The 24,803-nt window shown below is 47.7% G+C and overlaps 1 long non-coding RNA gene across 1 annotated transcript in view; it reads right to left on the reverse strand.

The window, feature by feature from the left end:
* Window positions 1–4,066: 4,066 nt before the first annotated feature.
* The window catches only part of LOC127691322 (uncharacterized), a 65,468-nt gene continuing 44,731 nt past the window's right edge, over window positions 4,067–24,803 (reverse strand). The window contains exon 3 of the long non-coding RNA XR_007979239.1: window positions 4,067–4,966. This is a non-coding gene — a long non-coding RNA (uncharacterized LOC127691322). The remainder of the gene's footprint in view (window positions 4,967–24,803) is intronic.

A 24,803-nucleotide genomic window follows, 5' to 3' on the forward strand; every position in this document is an offset into this window, starting at 1 on the left:
CTAATCTTCATAGCAATTGGCTGAGCCATCGTTATTTGCAGTTTCGGTTGAGACAGTGAAGGGACTTGCCCCAAGTCAAGAACTGGCAATAAGGGAAAATACCTACCCCAGCCATGGGGGCTGGGGTCGTTTGAATGAAAATGGCCCCCATGACTCATATGTTTGAATGCTTAGTCCATAGTTGGTAGAACAGTTTAGGAAGGATTAGGAATTGTGACCTGGTTGGAGAAGGTTTGTCACTGGGAGTGGACTTTGAGGTTTCAAAAGTCCACACCAGGCCCAGTCAATCTCCTCCTCCTCCCTTCTTCCTCCAATTTCCAGATAAGATGTGGCTTTCAGCTACTGCTCTAGCACCATCCCTGCATGCCTGCCTGCCTGCCTGTTGCCTGCCTACCTGCCTCCCTGCCTGCTGCCTCCCTGCCTGCCTGCCTGCCTGCCTGCCTGCTTGCTGCCTGCTTGCCTGCCTGCCTGCCTGCCTCCCTGCCTGCTGTCTGCCTGCTGTCTGCCTGCTGCCTGCCTGCTTGCCTGCCTGCCTGCTGCCTCCCTGCCTGCCTGCTGCCTGCTGCCTGCCTGCCTGCCTGCCTTCCTGCTGCCTGCCTTCCTGCTGCCTGCCTCCCTGCCTCCCTGCCTGCTGTCTGCCTGCCTGCCTTCCTGCTGCCTGCCTTCCTGCTGCCTGCTGCCTACCTGCCTGCTGCCTACCTGCCTGCTGCCTGCTGCCTGCTGCCTACCTGCCTGCTGCCTGCTGTCTGCCTGCCTGCCTTCCTGCTGCCTGCCTTCCTGCTGCCTGCCTGCCTGCCTGCCTTCCTGCTGCCTGCTGCCTACCTGCCTGCTGCCTGCTGCCTGCCTGCCTGCTGCCTGCTGCCTACCTGCCTGCTGCCTGCCTGCCTGCCTTCCTGCTGCCTGCTGCCTGCTGCCTCCCTGCCTGCCTGCTGCCTGCCTGCCTGCCTGCTGCCTGCTGCCTGCTGCCTGCTGCCTGCTGCCTACCTGCCTGCTGCCTGCTGCCTGCTGCCTACCTGCCTGCTGCCTGCTGCCTACCTGCCTGCTGCCTGCCTGCCTGCCTGTGCTGTGTTCCCTCCCATGATGGTCACAGACTTACCCTCTGAAACTGTAAGCAAGCTTCCAATTAAATGTTTTCTTTTATAAGTTGCCTTGTGGGTGGTGTCTCTTCACAGCAATAGAAAAGTAAGACAGGTAGGTTCTTGAGCACATGTTGCATTAGAGAAGCCCTTCAAGCTGCCTCCAGGAAGGGCCCCAAGTGAGGTCTCTACCGTTACAGTCCACTCAAAGAGTATGATCCTGACAATAAAGACCAGATATGCACAGCTATCAACGATCTAGGACCAAGAAGAAAAGGAACATCAAGTGCAATGCCTTGGGCTTAGCCTGCAGGAGAGACTAGAAAAGCTGGTGAAGGCATGGAGGACTAGGCTTTCACAAAATCTCAAGATGAAGGTAGTAAGTCACATAAGTTTCCACTTTAGTTACTTTTCAGTTGCTGTGATAAAACACCATGGCCAAAAGCTTACCATTCCAGAAGGATAAGCAACCATTATGGCAAGAAGGTACGGCAGCAGGCAATCATGGCGGCCAGAGAAGGAAGCATAAACCTGCGAGCAGAAATACACTGGAGATGGGCAAGGCTGTGTTGGTTCTGTGCTGGTTAGTGTTTTGTTTGCTTGGTTGGTTAGTTGGTTGGCTGGTTGGTTGGTTGGTTGGTTGGCGGGTTGGTTGGTCAATGAGTTTGTTGGTTGTTTAGTTGGTTGGTTGGTTGGTTGGTTGGTTGGTTGGTTGGTTGGTTGGTTGGTGGTTGATTGGTTTGTCAATTTGACACGTGCCGGAGTCATCTGGAAGAGGTAACTCTGAGAATATGCCTCCATTAAATTGGCATTTTCTTGATAATTGATGTGGGAACAGCCCAGCGCACTGTGAGCAGTTCCACCTGTGGGTAGGTTGTCCCAGGTTATATAAGAAAGAAAACTGAGCAAGCAACAGAGAGGAAACCAGTAAGCAATGTTCTTCCGTGCCCTCTGCTTCAGTTCCCGCCTTGAGTTCCCACCCTGACTTCCCTTCCTGACAGATTGCAACTGTAAGCAAAACTAAACTGTGTTCTCCCCAGGATGCTTTCAGTCATGGCCTTTATCATAGCATGGAGGACACTCCGAAAGCTCAACCAGTGTGATAGACTTCGTCCAGGCAGGCAGAACCTCCTGAAGCTCCCCAAATACCACCACTATCGGGGACATTTCTCATTCAAATCACAACTTCCCTTGAGTACTGGTGGCTCTTCATGTGAGAACAAAAGGAACCCAGATGCCCACTCCAGCCTCCTAATGTCTGCCCACCTTCTTCTCCCATCTTCCATCTGTGTTCTGGACCAAAGAGAGGAAATTGATTAGACTTGAGAGAAGAGCACTACAGTTCGAAGTTATTGTCTCCTCCAAACTCATGTTGAAATTTATTTGCTCTGTAGTGTTAGCGCCCTTGGGGGCAGCATTTGGTCACAGGGAAGAGGCCTTGAGAGAGTATCAGTGATTTGCTTGTGTGTGTGTGTGTGTGTGTGTGTGTGTGTGTGTGTGTGTTGCTGGGGGGCAGGGAGTACCTACTCTCATGCGATCCTCATGAAACTGAACAGATATCAGTACATTGCCCTTGCATTACTCAGCCTCAAGTACCACAAGCCAAAATAAACCTTTTTTCTTTATAAATCATCTAGTGTCAAATATACAGTGATAGCAATAGAAAATGGGTGAAGACAGAAAGTGGTAGGATTATTTTACTCCTACACACTAGCTCCATTCAATGTCCCTCTACTAAGGCTCTTGAAATGGTAGGAAGTGGGGCTAGAGATGGCTCAGTGGTTAAGAGCACTGACTGCAAACAAAGAACAAAAAAAATTAAGGCTGGGCCATAGGCTATGGTGGTGCATGCCTTTGATCCCAGCACTTGGGAGGCAGAGGCAGATAGATTTCTGAGTTCGAGGCCAGCCTGGTCTACAGAGTGAGTTCCAGGATAGCCAGGGCTACACAGAGAAACCCTGTCTTGGAAAAAAATTTAAAGAGCACTGACTGCTCTTCCGAAGATCCTGAGTTCAAATCCCAGCAACCACATGGTGGCTCACAACCATCTGTAATTGGATCCGATGCCCTCTTTTGGGGTATCTGAAGACAGCTACAGTGTACTTACATATAATAAATAAATAAGTTATTTAAAATAAAAGGAATAGTAGAAAACTTTAGCAGAGGTCAATCAGGGAAAGGGAGTATGGAGTAAGAGAAGAAAATATGTACTTGTAGGGAAGACAGACTTACACAAATTGAGATGATTATTTGGGTTTGGATACAATTTGAATGTTCCCCTAAGGCCTATCTGTTAATGTCTTTATTTCCAGAGTAACAGTATTGGGGGTTGGTGGGTCCTTTAAAAAGAGGAGCCTGCTGAAAGTTAGATCGTTAGATCATTAGGCCCTTAAAAAGAATTAAGGTAGCTCTTATATGACCCCTTGGTATTCAAGAAAAGGTGGCTAGTTTAAAAGGTAATCCTGCCATTCCACTTTCTGCTTCCTAGTTTGAAATTGAGCCACTTGCTCCTGCACATATTCCAACCATGATGTGAAACAACACCAAGCCAGAAGATGGGCAGGCCAAACCTTGAACTTGGAACTTCTAAAAGTAAGCTAGGTAAACCTCTTTGCTTCATAAGTATCTTGCCTCTAGTATTCCATTATAGTAGTGAAAAGCTGACCAACACAAGGCTAGCAGGCTTATCCAGTTCTGCTTTGCCACTGTGGACTTGAGAATAACACGACTGTGCTTCCAGGGAGGAGGGGTGCCATTATAATGGCTGCTCTTTCCGTGTGGTGGAACAATTGCAGTGTCATCGCCAGCTGAGTTATGCTCACTCGCTCATTGCTTTTCTCTGCAAAATGAGGGCCATAATAGGATGCACCACGCGGGATGCTTGAGAGAATTAAAAGAGATGGGAAGTACCTCACAGAGTGTCTGGCAGGTAATCAGCACACAGTAAATGTTACAATTATAGTATTGTTTTTATTTCTACTTGATGAAAATTTTTATCTTTACACTATTGTAAAACTGAGAGAGCTATGAGTTAGATTCCACAAATTTCATTGCTTAGATCATGCCCTTCGGACTGTTCCATTATACTGGTGTTATTTAAATAAAAATGTGTCTTCTTAGGAATGATGGAAGAAACGCATCCCCTAATGCACCCCAAATGGTGCTCACACCATGCACAAGTTTCTAGGCCAATGTGGTCCTCACTATGTGCTGGTTATTTTGTTGTGTTTTGGCTGGGGTGGGTTCTTTGTTTGTTTCCTCAACTTGACATAATCTAGATTCCTGTGCAAAGAAGGAACTTCAATAGAAAAAACACTTCTATAAGACTGGCCTCTAGACAAGTCTACAGGCATTTCCTTGATGGGTGATTGAAGTAGGCAGACTTTCACCTACTGTGGGTGGTGCCAGTCCCAGAATGTAGTCCTGGGTTGTGTAAATAAACAAGCTGAGCCTGCCATGGAGAGCCAATCAGGAAGCAGTGTTCTGTGGCTTCTGCCTCAGTTCCTGCCCCGGGGCTCCTGGCCTGACTTACCCTGATGATAGACCATAATCTGTGAGGCAAGAAAACGCTCTCCTCCCCAACTTTATTTTGGTCATGGTGTTTATCACAGCAGTAGAAGTCTGAAGAGGACATCCATCCTTCCACAGCCTGAGCTTATGGTGTGATTCCATTGTAGTGGATGGGGACATCATTACAGCTCCTTCATTAGTTTCTGTGTGTACATATGTGTACATGTGTGCTCATGCATTTAGAGGGTGGAGGACATCCTCAGCTGCCATTCTTCGAGAGCCTTTGTCTCTCACTACCTTGGAACTCACTGAATAAGCTCCAGGCTGACCGGGGAGCTCCATCTTCCCACCGCTGGAATTACACATGCGCACCACCACGTCTGTTTAAAAAAAAAAAAAACACAGAACTGGGAATCGAACTTGAGTCCTCGTGCTTAGTATTTTACCCACTGAGTCATCTTCTCCAGTCCAATACTACATTAGGTTTTAAAACACAAAGAAAAAGAAGTCTGTGGGGCTATACAAAGACCCAGGTCCTGACTGTCCTCAAAGCCCAGGCTCCAACACTGAGCATATCTGGCTAAGCAGGCAGTCAACCTGTGTGCTTTCTTGAACACACAGTGGGTCCTCCGTCACCCATCGGCACTTCCCATTGCTGGCTACTGCATCTCTCTCATGCCTCATGTTGGCAGGACCTTCAGCTGAGGCTGAGATGTTCAGAATCTTAAGGAGCTGGAAATTACAGTGAAGTATCACTTGCCAACAAGGATGCCTTCTGAGAAGTGTGTCGCTCAGCAATTCCATCCCTGTGGGAGCATCGCCAAGTGTGCACACACAAACCCGCGTGGCCCAGGTCAATCTCTCTACGTGGCCTCTTGATGCAATCAGGACGCAGTGAGCACAAGATGTGTAGGGCTGCTGACGGCTTAACGCCACAAGCTCTTTTTTTTTTACAGTAAACTTTTCAAATAAGGAGTACAACACTAAATAGCTACAAAGAAAAGGGGAGTGTGGAAAATGCACAAGCCAGCAGCATGGCCACTTGTTAGCATGAACAAGCATCCTGAGTTGTTCATAATTGTGAGAGGGTCTCAGTGGCAATGCATCTGTTGATGCAGCATTACCACCAACCTGAGTGCAACAGACTGTGCTACAATGTAGGAGACTGGCGTTACCTGGTGAAGGGAACACCCCAGCCTTATTATAATCTTATTATAATCACATGAGAGCATCTCTGTATAGGTGGCTGATTATTGGCCACAAGTCATGCCAGGCATGCCTGTGTGTGCCAAGACCGTGTTTGCCATTTTTATCACATTTCATTGGCAAAGCAGGTAAAGTCCTGAGTTGATGTGTTCAGTTTGACATGGGCACAGCCATGTCAAGGACCGATGACTCAGCCTCAAAGAAGTGGCAAAGCTTTCCTCAGGTGATGCTCAGAGGGACAGCAAAGCCTTCCTCAGGTCTGAACGTAACTGTTGTGAAGAAAATGTCAGATGTAGCTTTCTCCCGCTAGCACAGTTATGGACTAAAGACTACTCCCCTACAGAGACTCCTTACAAAGATTAGCTGAATCTGCCTCCTTGTTTAACCCTAGCTCCGTGTTTATCTGTATGCAATAATCCTGTCTTCATGATCAGCTGTATGTAATAGCCCCGCCTCCTTGATCAGCTGTATGTAATAACCCCGCCTCCTTGATCAGCTGTATGTAATAGCCCCGCCTCCTGTTCAGCTGTATGTAATTGCCCCGCCTCCTTGTTCAGTGGTATGTAATAGCCCCGCCTCCTTGTTCAGCTGTATGTAATAGCCCCGCCTCCTTGTTCAGCTGTATAGAACAAACACACTGAGCTCCCAAGCTGAGACTTCCCCATCAGTGAGTCCACCCAATCTCAGTTTTAGTTTGTCCCTGTGACTGTCTTTTCCTCATCCCTTGCTGCTCCAAGTCAGTTATCTGGGACTTGTGGAGTTCGTTATTTCCTTCCAAAGCTCAAACTCAGATCATCAGGCTTGGAGGAAAGTGCTCTAGCTCACTGAGCCGTCCCGCTGTCCTGTGGCTGCACCTTTAAGGAAGCATGTAGTAGAGCAAGGTTCCCACCATAGATGGACTTCACCCAGCACTGCCATTCTCACCCCCACCCCTCCCTAAACCCGCTGCTAGTCACATACTAACCTCTCTCCTTCCTTGTCCCCTCTCCAAAGTCAGGCTGTTAGCTGTGCCACTGCTCTAGGGGGTCACCTGGGTGTGTGTTTTGAATAGTCAGAACCCACTCTATTCCAGACACACAAGCTGTTCTACATGTTATCTATTTCAAATATCCTGTCTCTGTATTTCCCATGACCCCTCATTTGGCTGTTCCTACACAGAGAGACCCACACATCTATGAATGTCCTCTAAAGCCTTGTCCGTGGTCCTCTCTTCTACAATGGCTTTTCTTTGTGGATTCAGCCCCTTCCCTATCCTCCAGAATGCTAGTCAAGGGCTCTCTCCTCCTGGAAGCCTTTTATCATAGCCCACAGTATTTACCTCCATTTTCTAACTCCTTAAAGTCTTAAATGCCTGAATTGGCTGTTTTCAAGCTGGAGGATGTATCATTGGAGGATGTACATCACTGGAGAGCCATGTAAATCAATTCAATGGTTCGTAATGAGCGTTCTTTATCAAAACAAAGTACAAGATATCAGAACATATTGCCAATGATAAATATTAATCTCAGTGTGCCCATATTCATATATGCGTGTTGCATGCTAATACAGTAGAAAATATATTCATGCCGGGCAGTGGTGGCACATGCCTGTAATCCCAGCACTCTGGGAGGCAGAGGCAGGTGGATTTCTGAGTTCGAGGCCAGCCTGGACTACAGAGTGAGTTCCAGGACAGCCAGGGCTACACAGAGAAACCCTGTCTTGGAAAAAAAAAATCCAAACAACCAAAAAAAAATAAATAAAGAAAGAAAATATATTCATAACTATGTATTAAAAAGCAAAGGGTCTTGATGCCCTCCACCACAAACAGCACCATGAACCTGTGACTTAACTGCTCCACCAAAGGAGAGAAGCCAAAATGGAAGTGCCACGGCTGCTCAGGTGAAGAAGCAGTTACACACCAGTGCTCGGCAGAGGATCCGGTGAGTGGGTCAGAGCAGTGCCTTTTCTGCAGGCCTATTGCGGGTTGCAATAGATCATCCTGTGATAACAGAGCAATAGAACTCTTACACCATTTATTTTTCCTCTCATATGAGGTCCATGATAATCTGATAATGTCTAAAAGGCACTTGTCCTTCATGCAAGGGCTTAGAAATCTAGCCTGCTTGAGTCCTGTCACATGAACTGTGGCAGGAAAGAGAATTGTGGCAACTGCCCATGGTAGAATACATCACTTGAACTCCTGGCCTCTAGTCAGATCTACTCTTATAAACCCTGCCTGCATGCAGAGTAGCAAATTCAAGGGCTCAAGCTGGCGCTGGGTCTGCGGAACCAACTTCTGCAACACCACCTAAATTCCTAGCTCTCTTAAACTCTGCAAATGTCTTTTCTTTCCAACTGCTTGAAGGGGTGTCCTATAGAAGTTTTGGGATCTGCTCTACAGAGGGCACCATGCTGTTCTCTGGAGACACAGAAGGGGTAGAGATCCTGTCTCAGTTGGAGTCACACTAGAAGCAGAACAGGGCCAAAGGTCAGAGTGTGCAGGACTCACATGGGAGACACAAGGAACACAAGCCAGAAACGAGGACAACGGTCCCAGAGATGTGTATTTTCAAGCTACCTACCTCAGCAGCTGTCTAAAGACACTCACATTCACAGAGCATCTCTGGGGAACAGAACAAAGCATGCCTAAAAATGGCCTCTGCCACAGAGTTGAGGGGGCTGAAGTCCTTACCAACCCACTCTCATTAGCATGGCTTGAGCTCTTCCAACACTGGCTAATGCTGGCAGAGGAAGCTTCCAGAAAATTCACTCCGACACAGAGATGCAAATCGTGACTGACGTAGCTCCCAGAGGAAAGTTTGCAGTGAGAGGACGGTCTGAGGGCAACAACAGGAACTGATGGATTGCCCTCAGACAATCAGTTCCGGATACCAGGCAGGAGAAGGAAGAGACCAACATATGGGGACATGTCAGTCAAGGTAAGAGCAGTGCAGCTGAGCTTGAAAGACAGTGTTCATCTTGCTTTCTATGGAGAAGGTGGAGGTATTCTGGGTACCCATAATCACTCTTGGGATGAATCCTGAAGGTCAGTCATTGCCTCCTAACTCCTGATAGGCATAACCAGCATCAGGAGTTAATATATATATATATATGTACATGTATAGATATTTGCATACATATACACACATATATAAATATACATGCACACATATATACATATATGCACTATACATATATACACATATACATATGTATGCACATATACATATATATACAGAGTGTATATATATATAAATATACACACATATATATACATACATATTCACATATACATATGTATACACATATATAGACACATATTTATATATATACACATGTGTGTATGTGTGTATGTGTGTGTTTATCACATTCCTGCTGCCACAATCACCAGCTGTTTCCATCACCATGATGCACTAGCCACTAGGATTGTGGTTCTCATCTCGTGGATTGCGACCCAATTGGGGAGGTTGAATGCTTTTCACGGGGGTCACATATCAGAGATCCTGCATTTCAGATATTTACATTACGAACCATAACCATAGCAAAATTACAGTTATGAAGCAGCAACAAAAATAACTTCCTGGTTGGGGGGTCACCCCAACATGAGGAACCGCGTTAACAGGTCTCAGCGTTAGGAAGGTTGAGAACCACTGCTTTAGGATCACAGGCCAGAATATGGTCTTCCTTCTTTGGCCAGCGTGTTGTAAAAAAAAAAAAAAAAAAAAAATCTAGAACCCCAGTACTTAGAAGGTAGAGGCAGAAGGAGCAAGAGTTCAAGGCCAGTCTCAACTACATGGAGAGTTTAAGGCTAGCCTAGGCTATGGGACCTTGTCTCAAAATCAACAACATAAAAAGTCCCTCTGTAAGGTCTCCCATTCCCGTGTGCTATCACAGCTGTGAAAGAAGTAACTCACACAGTTGCTTAGGGTACAAGTCTCCTGGGCCAGTCTACGTCCATCATAGAATCCTTGTGCCCATTTTCCAGAGTATTAGTTTTCTATCCACTCTTTACCTAGCAGTGAGCATGGTAGCCCAACCTATGAGAACTAAGAGGGGACCTGCTTCTGGGGAGTTCTGGAGCAACACTGATGGGTTCGCTTTATCCCTCTCCCCCACCATATCTCCCTCTCCTTCTACTCCCACCCCACCTCCACCTTTCCTTTGCTCCTGCATTGGATGTAAAAAAAAAAAAAAAAAAAAATCCCTCAAGTCAGGATAGCCATCTCACAACCATCACGTATTGAACACAAAGCTGAAAAGCCAGTGCACTAAGAGTGACCTGCAAAGGCAGAGGGGACTTGGAATTCTGACAGACATACGTCTTATCACATAGGGCATGTAAAGTCCTAAGGTTTAAACTCTGTTTGCTACAGGGGCTTATCCTTGAAGCTTAATGCTGTCCTAACCAACCCACAGGGAGGATTCCAGGCAGAAAGAGGTTTTCATGGTGCCTCATGTCTGGCCCATGCCAAGTTCCACACAGATAATGGTTACATGGTGCAGCATGCCTGTGACCCAGGTCAGGTTCCACACAGGTGGTGGATGCCATGTGCACTTCAAAGTAGAGGGGAAAGGGGTTTCACAGAAAGTGAAGAACAAACAGAGTCAAAGGCAGTTCAGAGGAGAAGTTTCCAGACTTTTAGCAAGGAAGTTATATGATTCTATTCCCATTTAGAAAATAATTGTGTCAATCAGAGAAATAAAAAACTGGAAGACCCCACTGGTGATATAGATAGTGTCCAGTAAGTAGGGCCTCACACTATTTTGTAATATCTACATCATCTAATAAAGCCATTATTTACCAGTTACTGAACTAAATTGAAAGGAAGTCACATTGTTATTTTCACGGGAGCTACAATTAATTCTTGAATCAACCACCACTCAGAGAACATGGCAGGGCAGTTTTTGTCCTCAGCTCAGTCCCCTTGCTCCCCAGCCTCAGTGCACCATAGGAACTCAGCCTGTGACTGTCCTCATCACCTCAAAGGATGTCCTGGCACCCTCCTCCTCAGTCCCACAAAATGGCCGGCAGGAAGTTAGAAAATGGATTCGCTTGGTCCCAGGCCCTGGGTGCAGGTACGGCAGAGAATATGGATCAATAGCCTTGCCACCACAAGCCTGAGATGGGAAGAAAATCTGCAGATAAATATACACACTTCTGTATGTCCCACATTACCTAGATCCCAATCTGGCTCTTTCTCTATATATAACAGACATGTAAATTATGACTTAAAAAAACAACTCTTCTTTATCATTTCAAAACTAAGAATAAGGAGAGAGAGGAAACCAAACACCTCAAAGGGCACCAACTAACCTCCCCAAGTTCCTCAAGCACAGGGGAGACCCACAAAGATGAGACAGTGGACTTGGCGTGCACACACCCATCAGCACGCCAGCTCTAAATTATATTTGACATTTAATTAAAACCCCCGGGCAGTGAAGTCAGGAGCTGAGCTGCTCCGGCTCTAGAAAGGGAGCTGCTCTTTGCAATGGCTTCATTTATCTCCTGTCACCACAGGCACCAACAGGCAGCCCTGCCACCACATCCTCTACCCAGTGTCTCCACTCGACACCACCGAGATGCAGGGGAGTATGGAAAAGGACAGCACTGTGACTGGGGACAGGCTGTCTCCCCTGCCCTCCCTTGCCTCTCACACACACTCCAGTGTCAGCACTGCCACAATGGACTGGCCTTCCCAGGCCGAGCTGCCCAGAACTAGTGTCCCTTAGGCTGTGAACACACACACACATGCACACACACACATGCACGCACGCACACACAAACACATGTGCACCCGCATGCACACACACACACTCTACTCACTGACTCAGAGACTAAACTTATGCCCTGCTAAGGAACATCAACTTTTAGCATTGTTTTTTCTCTTGCCTTCTGACTGCCTTCCTTCCTTCTGTCTTTCCTTTCTTCCCTCTTCCCTTCCTTCTTCCTCTCCTCCTCTCCATTCTTCTTTTTCTCTTTCTTTCTACTTCCTTTATCCTTCCATCCCTTTCTGCTCCCCATTTCCTTCTTAATTCCCCTTCCTTTCTTTCCTGCCTCCTTCCCTTTCTCTTCCCTCTCGTTTTCCTCTTCCTTCTTTCCTTCCTTCTTTCTCTCCTTCCCTCCATTCTGACAGCCTGCAGTGCTCAGTGCACAGTCCCCACACCTAGCACACACAGAACAGCTGCTGCCCTGAGCTCTTCCCCAGGGATCCATGCGATGTTAAACATGTTCATCAGATACAGTAAGACAGTGTCTGGCTAGCACTGACCAAAAGTGTGGAAATAAGGAAATCTGAGGCCCACAGAGACTTGGTGATGAGAAAGATCTCTGAGAACCGGAACTCACGTTAAACTTCAACTACCTGATGTCCACAAGGAAGAAGAGGAGAGACACCAAAGTAGCATCAGCAGTATATGTAAAGGACTAGGAACAGGAAGTAGGCCTGTTCTGTCCAAAATAGAGAACCAGGAAATAGTATGGACATTTGGTGCTGTGACTGACTGTGTAATCTGCCTTTCCCCCTGTGGGAAGCTCTCCTGAGAGTACTTCAGGATGCAAGGCATCAGGCAGCCAAGAAACTGTGCTTTGCAGTTGGACCATACCAAGCTTCTGACTAGGCAGCCAATGAGTGGTGGTGGGCTTCTCTGGTAGGGTTTTTCTTCCCTTGATGAAGTGGGAAAGGGTCTATGTGGTCCCTGATTCCCATGAGCCTGTTTTATCTGACCAGGTGAATGGTTCAAGAAGCTAAGTTCTGTCCTAGATACTGGATTCTTTCACAGGCCTCTAGACATGCAAGCAGAGCTGGGCTTCCTCATGCAGACCCCAAGCCCAGCCTAGGAACGGCACTCAAACACATAAGGGCCAAAAAGGGAGCAGTCTCCTCTCTCTTCCCCTGACTCACAACCTGGGTCCCAGATGGTTAGGAGCTAAGACATGCAGCAATCTGCATAGGCTGCATTCTATCTACCAAGAAGAATGTCTAAGGAATGGCAGAGACAGATGGGATCTTAGAATTCTGTGCACCCCCAAAGAGGTAGCAGCATCAGGAAGCCTAATTTCTAGACATTTAGAGAAAAGGCCTCCAGTCCTGTGTCCATAGACTAGACAGAGAGACAGTCCACGAACAAAGGGTCACAATTTCTGGAGACAAGAGTCTCATGATATGATTGCAAAGTGTTCTGGCTAGGGAGAAACACTGAGATATCTGAGGAAAATCTAAGGAAAACATTTGCAATTTCAGCTGCACCCACAGCTTTGCAGCTTCTGTAGGGAAAAGGAAGCAGAAGCTAAGTCCTTGTCTCCTGTAGCAAGAATGAGCTTTGCCCTGGAACCCATTATTTTTTTTTTGGCACATCATTCACTAGCTCTTTGAGGGTGGGGGTCTGCTGTTTTGTTTTGTCTGCATTTTTAAGTGGTCGAATGGATGATATGTAAACACAAAAGTCAAATTTCAGTGTTCATGAATACAGCTGTACTCACTTATTTACAGACTTGAGCTACTATAACAAAATGCTATAGGCTAGAAAGTTCAAAGACTAGAAAGGTATTTCCTCCAAGTTCTGGAAGCTGATAGTCTAGGCTCAAAGTGTCCTCAGAAGTGTTTTTTTCTAAAGTCTCTCTTCTTGTCCTGTGTCTTTGCATGGCCCTATTTCTGTGCATGCCCACAGCAGCACCCCTCCCCATAAGGACACCAGTCACTTTGGATTAGGGTCTGGCACAGTGACCTCATTTCAGCTTAATTGTCTCATTAAAGGCCCTGTCTGCATATAGGTACATTCTGAAATATTCAGACAAGACTTCAACACACAAATTCGGAAGGACATAGCTGTTTTCACACTATAGTCATAGAGTGAAATCATTATGACAGACCATCGGACCCAGGAAAGTGGTTACAGATCTTCTTTTACTAGGTAGGGCCCATTTCCTATCTGGCTCCTTATAGAAAGGTCCTCCTGACCTTGGCCCTGGATAATTGGAAGCAGTTCCAGAGTGCCCTGAGGCCATCCCTTGCCTGCTTATCTCTGAACTCAGACAGGAACAGAAACACCTCTCATTTTCACCATTACAGTCATCCCCGAATATTTTTTACCATTTTTTTAAATTGACCAAAACTATATATACCTGAGGTGTGCAACATGACATTGTAAAATGTATACTAACTGTAGAATGGATTAGCCTAGCTAATTATCCTCTGTTCTTGGGGACACTGCAAAGGCTTCACATATAACACTGGGGGCGGGGCGGGGAGGGCTGAGCCTCTGGTGAGGAGCTCTCAGGTGACATTCTGTACAAAAGGCCACAGTCAGTCTTCTTGTTCCACACGAAGTGCAGTATGACTGTGACAGTGGCCGGCCAGAGTCAACTAGGAGAACAGGAATAATGGCTAAAGTACACCTGTCATCTTTTGGGGAATGAGCAGATCTCAGGCATGAGGTCTATGTGGGGGAAGGGAACTGCCAAAGGATGCTAGACCAGAGAGAGATGCAAGATGTAGAAAAAGTCAGAGGGACCCAGGAGAGTAGAGAGTTGAGAGAAAAGGAACCACGAGAGAAGAGCAGGGGATGGGGACCAGGAAGGTTTGCAGTGAGTACTAGGTCACTGTGACATCTGGAGAGAGGAGGCGGCATCCTGGAACAGTGAGAGACTGGCACTTCGAGGGATTGGGGAAGAGAAGGGGAGGCACGAGCCTGGGGCTCTCTCTGGTAGTACCAGACTTCATTAGGGGCAGGTTGCTTATGTACATGCCCTGAACTGTGCAAGACACAGAAACCCACAGTGCAGCAGAGAAGTAACCTGGAGCCCCCAGACACGGGCCTCTACACGCACCTTCTTTAGTCATTCCCCTCTACACACTCCTAGTGAAAAGAGACATCCACCAACACTTCCCTGGGGAACCAGCTCAAGACCCACTAGAAAAGTATGAAGCAGATATTTATCAAAGCCCAAGGGGTGGTGCCAATGCACAGCCTGACTGAAAAGCAAGACTGTTTCCAGGCCCCGCCCTGATTTTGCCAAGCCCTGGTCATGTGACCTCAGGTGGCTTCAGTGTCCTCACCTAGGCCCTAGCAGAAATATGGCTTGGGGAGGGGAAGCTATGATAGATCAGTCCTAAGGGAGGTAGGGGATAACATGAACAGATGTGGGAGGGAGGTTGGGAACCAATCAAGTGTCAGCTGGACATGGCTCCAAACCCATCATTGTGACATCACTGCTCTGAAGGTCCTTCAAGGAGGAAAGACAGCAGCTGTGCAAATGGGCTGAAATTAGATGGGTTTGTTCAGTACGCCCAGCTCACCTGCAGAAGTGCATATGCATCAACTTTGGGTGTTCACCCAGATAAGGGAGAAGAAAGAGGGTCAAAGTAGAGGAAACAGAGTGGCAGAAAGGGACAGATTAAGATGTCCCATTGAGAGCTGAGCACTCATAGCCATTTATTCTCTGGGCTTTGACCAGTTAGGAATCTCTGCATTGTATTGACTGCTGCCCAATACAAAAAGTGTCTGACAAGGCTGAAAACAGCCTAGGTCTATATATAAACATGAATATTTAGAAGGTGATTTGACAACATGATCACATGTAGCAAAATTACAAAAGGCCAACCCTAGGGCCAGTGACCTCCCCAGTCATGGGATTTCATGTACACGGCAGCTGTGTTTTACCTGTACGAGACCCACATAAGATCAAGCCAGTCAAAATCTAGCATAAATGGGGGAGGAGCTCTTAAGGCCTCACCACTAACTGGAGAGCTATTGACAACTGATAGCTATCAGAGGGAAAACTATTCTTCCTTGGGGTGTAGGTTTCCTGTGCTTCCGTGGAAGGCCCCACATTCAATGCACATATGAGCAGCACTAATTGGACTTAGTGGGCTATTAATAAAGACATGACATTGGTAGGGAGCTGTGTTGTGAGGGTTTGGCAGGAGTTAGAGGAGAAAAATGTGGGGAGGGAGGATACAATCATATTCCATTGTATATGTGTATGAAATTCTAAAAGAATAAATTTTTTCAAAATCAGAGGCAACCTTCAGTGATATTATTCCCTTAAAGACCAAATGAGAACAAGACTGAAAACCTCTGACAGCTGAAGGTTGTCCAGGTCCCACTTTGGCTAGCACTGGGGGTGGGGAAGCCTCTGGTAAAGAAAATTACTCAAGAGCAGGGTATGTGGGAAAGCATCACCCCATCTGCAGAGGAAAAAGCAAAAGCAAGGAGCTGTGATCATCAGGCATAAAGAGGAACATTCCAGGCACTGAGGCCTGTGGTCAGATAAATGGCCCACATTCTGCTCTCTGCCCCAGCATGGAGTACATTTCCACTGATCTGCCCTTCCTGCCTTCACGTGCCCAACCTCCAACAGGACGAGCCTTTGAGAGCAAGCGGAGCTCTGTGTTCCGGCTCCTATGTTAAATTACTTCTCCCTCCACTGTCGGCAATGCCCACTGAGATTTCTAGCAGTCATAAGCACTAGAAACAAAACACAGGCTTATCTTGCTTAATTCTGCCCTTTAAGTTCAAGTTGGAAACAGATCCCAGAGCCACTCAGGGAAACAGGTCTTAATACTTAGAGGCACGAGACCTATTTGTCATTTAAGGTTAGCAAGGGAGGACAAGAAGCTGGGAAATCCACTCATTTTCACAGAACGGCTGGCCTGGACAAAGTCTTCCTGCCCAGAGCAAAGCCCTTACTTAATTTAGTCCAAAGTTATGTACAGGAAAGTGACCTTAGGGATGATTTCTGGCAGAGCAGAATTTGATGACACTTGTCTTTCTTTGTGCTCACACTGAAGCATCTTTCATTCTCTTTCAGATGGTATCAGGGCAGCCCCTGACACCATCCACCAAAGGAAGCACCCTCAGTGATCTATTGATGCCACGTTAGGCCCCCATCTCTCCACATCTCCATACTGGTGCCCAAGCTTCCAACGCATAAACCCTGGAAGACTCACTCAAACAATATCCAAACCATAGCATATTTCTAGAAAAAAAATCTCTTCTCAAGGGCTGCTCCATGAACTGACTACCTAAGTGAAATAGGACCTGCTTTCTGGTTCGCCTTTAAGCGCCGTCCTTCGCTTCACTGGAGACTCTTATTCTGTCCTCCCTGGCCCACAGCAAAGGGCAAGAGGCTGAATCGTCAGCCAGTCCTTCTATGGAAGTCATCTGTGGGACACCCCAGTATGCCTTGGAGGGACTTCAGAGGGAAAAATGGTTAAGTCCTAGTCTGCCCTTGAAACAGCAACAACCCCTGACCTTTCCTGTTTACAGCTCTCCTTGGGGAAATCCTTCCACACTGGTAGCTTAGAGCAGTAGAAATGTATTCTCTCAGTTGTGGGAGCCAAAAGTCAGAAATCAAGATATAGGTGAGGTAAAGTCCCTGTGAAGTGGCACAGGGAGAGAGCCCTGCCTCCTCCGGCAACACCCAACACTCTTTGGCTCACGGCAGTGATCCCTCCACTTTCCCCCAGCGTTCCTCTGTTACATATCTCCCTTCCTTTCCCACATGAGAGCATCGGTCACTGGACTTGAATCCTGCCGGATGTCAGGTAATCTCATATTGAGAACAAAGCCACATACACAGCTACCAGACTTCCAGTGCAGACATATGTTTTGAGGGGCGCATCTCACCCCATTGTATTGGCCAGCTTACTCGTAATTCCATGTGATTTCCTTGTCCATATTTTGAGGATCTGACTCTATTGTGAGTTATGCAAGGCCTCTAACACCCTTTCTCTTGTGCCCCACAGAATACCAAGGCCACAGACTTCTCACATTCCCTGTCACTGCTCACTCCCTGGTCTGAGTCCTCTCTTCAAACCTCCACTCACAGAGTCCTGATAAATCAGTATATTAGCCCCTAAGAGAAAGGGACAAGACAAGGGCTTAGCTCAAGGCACTTAGCACCAGTTGACACCAGCTACATAAACTTTTCAATGTCTCCAGGCCTCAGCTGCCCCACCTAAAACTAGACCCAGTGGCATAATTAATATACACTAAAGAACCAGACCCGATAAACACTGTTCGCTAGGCATTTGATCTCTGAATCCACACCCTACTTATGGAAAGGGCCGTATGCAATCTGCTGGTCTTGTGTCTCCAAACCAAACTTCTTGAGAAAGGAGGAAGGGGTGGGACTTCTCTTATACTCTTTGGTGGCAGCTGATACAGCTGGAGTCAGCAGGACTCGACACCAGCTCAGCTGCAGTGCCGTTGGGTCTGCACACTCAAACCAAAAAAAGCAGCACTGGCCTGGGTCCCAGCCCCGGTCCCTCTGGTCATCTCTCCAGCTAACACAACCATGTGCCACAGAGGAGAGTCAGGGCAGACTGGCTCCTGTAGGCTGTGAGCCAGTGAGGAAGGGGCAGTAATGGAATGAGAGCCTCTGGGATCCAATTCCAGGGAGATTAAGATGAGAGGAACAAACCCTAGAGACTGGTAGTTGGGTGTAATTAGAATGAGCAGGGAATCACAACAGCCCTAGAGTCTCTAGGCCAGACTGGCTGGGCCCATTCCTGTTCCAGAAGGACCCTGTGGTCAGCTGAGCAGGAGGAGATCTCTCCATTAGGTCCTGGCAGGGCAAGGCGAGCGGGCTGCACTGCATCATCTGGGTGGAGCGGCTGAGTGGATGTGACATAATCAAATGAGCCCTCCACTTCCTCCACCCAGAGCGGGGGAATTAGCAGGCCTGACCCTCGCCTCCTCGAGAGACTGTGTTCAGTCCCCATCTGCCTGCATTGCTCCACTCTGTGCTTGTCTGCTGAGGTGCGGGTTGGGGTGGGGATGCTGGGAACGAGCTCTTACCAGGCCTGGGGGAGGGGAGGGAACGGAGGGGCAGAGATGTAGACAGGGAGGGAGGGAATAGACTAGGGAAAGTCCTGGAGGAGGCAGATAGAAGTATAGTGATGGACAGAAGCAGAGTGCCCACAGGAGAGATAGTGAGAAAATAGCCAGGCGGGAGGAGGGAGAAGGGAGGAGGGAGGAGGGAGGGGGAGGGGGAGGAGGGAGATGAAGGGAGTGGAAAGGATGAGCACTGAGCAAGAAATAGAGCCAGATAGGCAGGGAGATAAACTGACCGTGTCCAAAGATACAGACATGAGCTGAGATGAGGGGTGAGAGAAGAGCCAAAGAGGCTCAGTGCGGATGATAGTCTGATCTGCAGCCCAAGAAATAAGCAGATAGCAAGATAGGAGCCTCGTGGATCCTCAGCTTGAAGCCCTGTCCTAAGGAGCCCTCTCCCTCCTTCCTCCCCTCTGTCTGTGTTTTTTTATGTGCCAGGCCCTGTTCTAAACACTCTAGAGCCATGTACGCTCCAGAAGTGGAGGCAGGAGGATCGTTTCAGGTCATTCTTTGCTACGTAGAGAATTCGAAACCAATATTCATGAGACCCTGGCGTGATCTCCCTCCACCATTGTCCTGGCTGGGTTTCTATTGCTGTGATAAACATGATCAAAAGTAACTTGTAAAGGATTTGTTTCATCTTATACCTCTGTATAACCATCCATCGGTGAGTTCAGTCAGGACAAGCATGGAAGCAGGTCAGGAACCTGGAGGCAGGAACTGAAGCAGAGGCCATGAGGGAGTGCTGCTTACTGACCTGCTCAGTTTGCTTTCTTATACACTGCAGACCTACCCACTAAGGGATGGCACTACCCACTAAGGGATGGCACCGCCCACAGTGCACTGGACCCTCCCACATCAATCGTTTATAAATAAAATGCCCAAAGGCTTGCCTACAGGCAAATCTGCTGGGGGGCATTTTCTCAACTGAGGCTCCCACTTATCAGCTGGTTCTAGTTTTCAATAAGTTGTCAAAAACCTAAGCAGCAACCCTACACACACACACACACACACACACACACACACACACACAACTATAAACACACCACAGGATATTCCTGGATCCCTATCACGTATCTGTGATATTGAGAAACAGGCTAAAAAGGGTAAGTCACCTACCTAATCAAGGCGACCCTTCTTGAAAGCAAGGAGTCATCAAGAGACCCCACTCTCTTCCTGTAGAGCAGAGCCTTTCTAGAATCATCCTGATCCAGCTGTAACCAGCTCTCTGGGGTTGGGAGCGAGGGTGAGAGCCATACACCTTCTTTACCTTACCTGGACTCTGTCCTACTGCCCGGGGTCTCCCTGAAATTCTTCCTTGTGTCTGCAGAGACCAATCCATGTGCTCAGTCAGCCACTGGTTTCTAAAGTTCTATGACAGAGGGTCAGTGTATGTATCTCTTGCTGTCCTTGAGTGTTCCCCCTGCCCAAATCTCACAGAAGTTTCCAACAACTGGCACCCAGCTGGAGGGCACTGACAGGCATCTGCACTTCTTTGGAAAACATGTCCCCGCTTCTCAAGAAGTCCATTCCCCTGTCCTCCTAAGGATCTGCCCTGTCCTCTTGACTGCCCACTTTTAAGTTTCGCCTAGGTAGTCGCTATATGCCCTGTGGTGCAACCAAGCCTGCTGCCCTTTCCATCCCATCCTAGGCTCTGTGGGAAAGAAAGAGGGGCACCCATCTCAGCCCGTGGACATCTGTGTGGAGAGCCCCAGAGATAAGAGAGAGCTGGCTAACCTCCATAGGGATTGGTTATTAACAGTGGACCTGGCATATTCAGCACCCAGGAAGGAGGTGCTACCTCTCCAGACCCTAGCAACACAGAGCACATCAGCTTCTCCATTCTGCCTGCAGGAAACGGACTTGTGAAGGTGGCAGGGGAGAGGCCTGGAGGAGGGAGGAAAAACAGGAAGGGGTGGGCTTGAGAGAAAAACAACAACAAAAAATATGAATAGTGGGTCCCAAAGCTGGAGGAATCATTAGCTAAAGCTCTGCTCTTACTAAGGACTCTGAAAGGGAACCATGAGCAGGAACTAACAGAGCCTGTGTAGCTAGTGCTGATGTTACCAGGACCTGGCAGGCACGGTGATGGTGATAGCACCAGACCCTGCTTTATGGTCCCTAGAAGTTCCAGCTCTGCCCAAAGAGCCTAGAAGCCATATCCCATGCTTCCTACCCAAAAACCCTCTGTGGGACCCCAGAAAGGCCAGTCCTAGCAGCAGTGATCTCTTTACCTAGCTCCAGTTCTCCCTCCATCTTGCTCCCAACTCACGCTCCTCACACGTCCGTGATCAAGGCATGCTCCCTGTTTTGTCGTCATGCCCTGTTCTCCTGTCCTGGAATCCTCTCCATTCAGTGTGCCTCTCTCAGATGTCTACCACACTAGGACGCTTCTTTAATTCACCCAAGTCTATCCTATGTTGCCACGCTGTGGTTTTGTGCCTTTTCTTCCAAAGAAAGAATAATGCTTACTGAAATGTGTTTTTCCTTCAGTCTGCCCTGAATACTTATCTCTACTTTACAAATGGAAAGATAGATTCAGAGGGGATTAAGTAACTCACACAAGAGCACACAGGTAACTAGGAAGTGAGTAGTGAACAGAGAATCAAATCTAACTTAGGAACTCCGTTGTGCTTTGTATCATAGTTGCTGTTTGTTGCCCATTTACTCTCAGCCAGTGAGTTACTTGATAGAGTAGCTATGTCTCCTCATCTCACTATGTTTTTAAGCAGAACATTTGGTTTGAAATGAGCACTATAAATATATATTTATAAGATGGATGCTGGGTGATGAGTAAGTAGTGAAAGGATAAGTGGATGATGGTGGATGAGTAGATGAACGCATGTGTGTATATATAAATGGATGGATGAACGTGTGGGTGGGTGGGTGGGTGGGTGGGTGGGTGGGTGTATAGGTGGATGGGTGGGTGGGTGGGTGGATGGATGGATGGATGGATGGATGGATGGATGGATGGATGGGTGTATGTATAGGTGGATGGATGGATGGATAGATGGATGGATGGATGTGTGGGTGGGTGGGTATATAGGTGGGTAGGTATATAGGTGGGTAGGTGGGTGGGTGGATTGGTGGGTGAGTGGGTAGGTGGGTGAGTAGAGGGAAGGATGGATGGATGGATAGATGGATAGATATGTGTATAGGTGGATGGATGGAAGGATGGATAATGGATGGATGGATGGATGGATAGATGGATGGGTAGATAGATGGATGGATGGTAGATAGACAGGTAGCAGGATAGATGAATGGTAGATGTGTGAGTGAATGGATTCATACACATATATGACATCCCAGATGAGAAAAGTAAGACAAGTCTGTATGGTAGGGTTTGTGCAACACTTCAATAAATATGATCAGCTCCCTCCAAACTCTCAGGAGAAGGTAGGAGAGTGGTAGCCAGGCTGCCTTGGAATCGAGTAAAACTAAGCAAACTATCAGAGTAGGAGAGGGTCACTTCTATAAGAACTTAGACTTGAAACATAAATGTTGAACTACACTGTCCTTGGTGATAACTAAGTCCAACTTCTTTCATCACTCCTGTTCTTCCACTTCACAGATAAACAAACTAAGGCCCTGGGACAGAAATGGCAAGGAGTACTACACAGGTAGGTAATTTCAGAAGTTACATTCTACAGAAGCATAATCACTTCATATTAGGGTGCAGTCCCTTGAAAGCTGTAGATGACACTTAATGCTTTGTCCTCAGAAGCCTCAGCTTGAGGATCTGTCACGACAAGACCAAGGGAAGATGTGTTAAGTGACCAGAGCTACTGACCATGAAAACTGAAGGAGCCACAATGGCCTCATCTCTCCCTCCTGGAATCAGCCTGGAGAGAGCTAGGAAGAACTCGCATTCTTACATGGTGATGAGCAGCTCATGTTCTTGGTGTGTGTGCTACGAGCTCTTAATGCTCTCACCCATTTCCATACTCAGAGGCCACTGCCACCCACCGTCTCCAGGCCACCCTGATGCCAGGCTTGGACAGTTCTCAGTAGAAATGAAGCAAACCCCCTCTCACAGCATAGCTATACTCTTTCTCTTGCTCCACAGGGAGTAAATATGAAAACACTTGTTCTGTTTTATCTAGACCCCTTTAGTTTGATTACAAAGCACATGGCACCCACCCTCCATCAACTTCATTAGGCTGAAAAAGCTGAAAATTCCACTCTGCTTCCAGATGGGGAAACTGAGGAACTGAGAGACACCCAGCAACTTGATCAGGCTGAAGTAGGAAATGGGGACTAAGTCAATCTCAGCTCAGTCATCTCTACTCAGTCCTCTTGGGTCTCCACAAACCCCAGGCTAGATGAAAACCCTCTGGCAAGAGACCTCATTTGCCTACCTCTTCTCCACGTCCTCCTTTTAGCCAATATTCATCTTCGTATACCCAGGGACCTCTCATCAGAGTTTCAGATGGAATACCCAGAAGCCCAGAGGAGGAGAAAGATGCCCTGGATGCTGAGAGGTTCTCAAGAGCATCCCTAATTCTACTTTTTTGCCACTGCCAGTCTGGATGCCATCTAGCAAACCCCATTCGGACCGGAGCTCCCGCCCTTCATCTGCACAGTGAGTCACAGGAGAAGCACAGTTTTGGAGCTGACCTGCTTAGGGATGGTGGCTGAAGAGCGGAATCCAGGCCTGTCATGTCACCACCGCCTAAACAGACCTGTTGTTGTAGTTTTATCTGCAAGGCTTTGGATAAGGTTTCATTTAAGAGAAAGTTTCAGTGGATGTGTTTAAAGGGAAGCATAAGCCCAATGGCCCAACCATGACCTGTGGGATTTCTTTCTTCTCTGCATCTCCTTCTAATTCAATCCACCCCCACAGCCTTGGCTGTCTTCCACAGCCAAACAGTCCTCACTTACACCTTCCTTCCTGTGTTCCCTATAAGCCAGTCACAGGAGCCAGAATTTTCATGCACAATTCTGCGTGCATGAAAAAGAGAGAGCCCCACCTGAAATTTAGGAAGCCCATTCCCTCTGTAAAGATAAATGGTGTAGGACATCTGTACCAAGTATGGCAATGAGAGGCTAGGAACCAAAGGTTCAGGGACAAGAGGCAGCTGTGGTGTGGAGAGCAGGCTCTACATAAGAAACAGTTTGAGGGGACAGTCCATTGTGGCAGGGAAGGTGACAAGGCTGTGGTGGAAAGAGGCAGCCTGTCCACAAAGATCTACCCAGAGGTGTGATTCCAAGTCCAGTCAAGCTGGTGAGATGAGCCGTGAGACCTGGGTGTACTGGGAACACAGCAAGTGAACTGACCCAGCAGTGTGACACATGGGTCATCAGGGTGTCCGGCTCTGGTTCTGCTGTCACCTGGTCCTTCTGGAGTTCGGTTACCTTGCCAGATGACATGTGCTGGCCAAGTATGCTGCTAGCCTCGGTTCCCCCACTTGTTCTAAACCACCCCTAAGATTGTGTCCAGTGCCCTGTACTTTTCTCCACCTTCTGCCTCACGATGTTCTTTCCTGGTGGTAAACTTGGTCATGAGTTTCCAAGGAGAAAAGGAATAAATAGGGCCAGAGAGGTCAGATCCAAACCTGTCAGCTGGGGGCCCAGGACTAGCTTCTTTTGTTCTGCCTCTGCCATATCCAAAGAATTGGAGGATACAGAGGAAGATAGGGAGCAGAAAGCCAGAATACAGAAGGACCAATCCTAGACCCGCAGTGGAGAAAGAAGCTGGTTAAAGAGTCTGGAGGAATTCCCAGCTGCTCTAGGGGGGAAACGCCTCATGAATATTCATAGACACCAGAGCAGGAGGCCTCGTTTGCATCATCGAATTTCCCAAATGCCAAATGCCATGCCAAACAGCAGCGGCTGTCCTCTAGGCTGCCATCTCTTGGGATGGCTTGACCTCTTCTCTATCAGTCACTCTCCAAGGAGCCACGACCATCCTCACTCCATCTGGTCCTCACCTCACTGTTTGCTCTCCCCTAAGCCCCCAGTGTGAGTCAAGACCCTCTGCCAAGCCCCAAGCTGAGCAAACAAAAGGTCTGAGCCCAGCAGGTAAGCAGCCAAATCCCAGCAGGCCGGGGCCAGACTAACAGCTCTGGGCAGACCTGTGGGTGCAGAAAGCTCAGGGCCTGACAGACCCTTTCACTCCTTTGGGAAAGGAGACCAAGGGTTTGGGGGTAGATCATTTTTGCCATCTCAATAACAGCAGCACAAGGAGACAGAGAT

The sequence above is a fragment of the Apodemus sylvaticus genome, chromosome 8 (genome assembly GCF_947179515.1).
Source record: "Apodemus sylvaticus chromosome 8, mApoSyl1.1, whole genome shotgun sequence".
Taxonomy (NCBI): Eukaryota; Metazoa; Chordata; class Mammalia; order Rodentia; family Muridae; genus Apodemus; species Apodemus sylvaticus.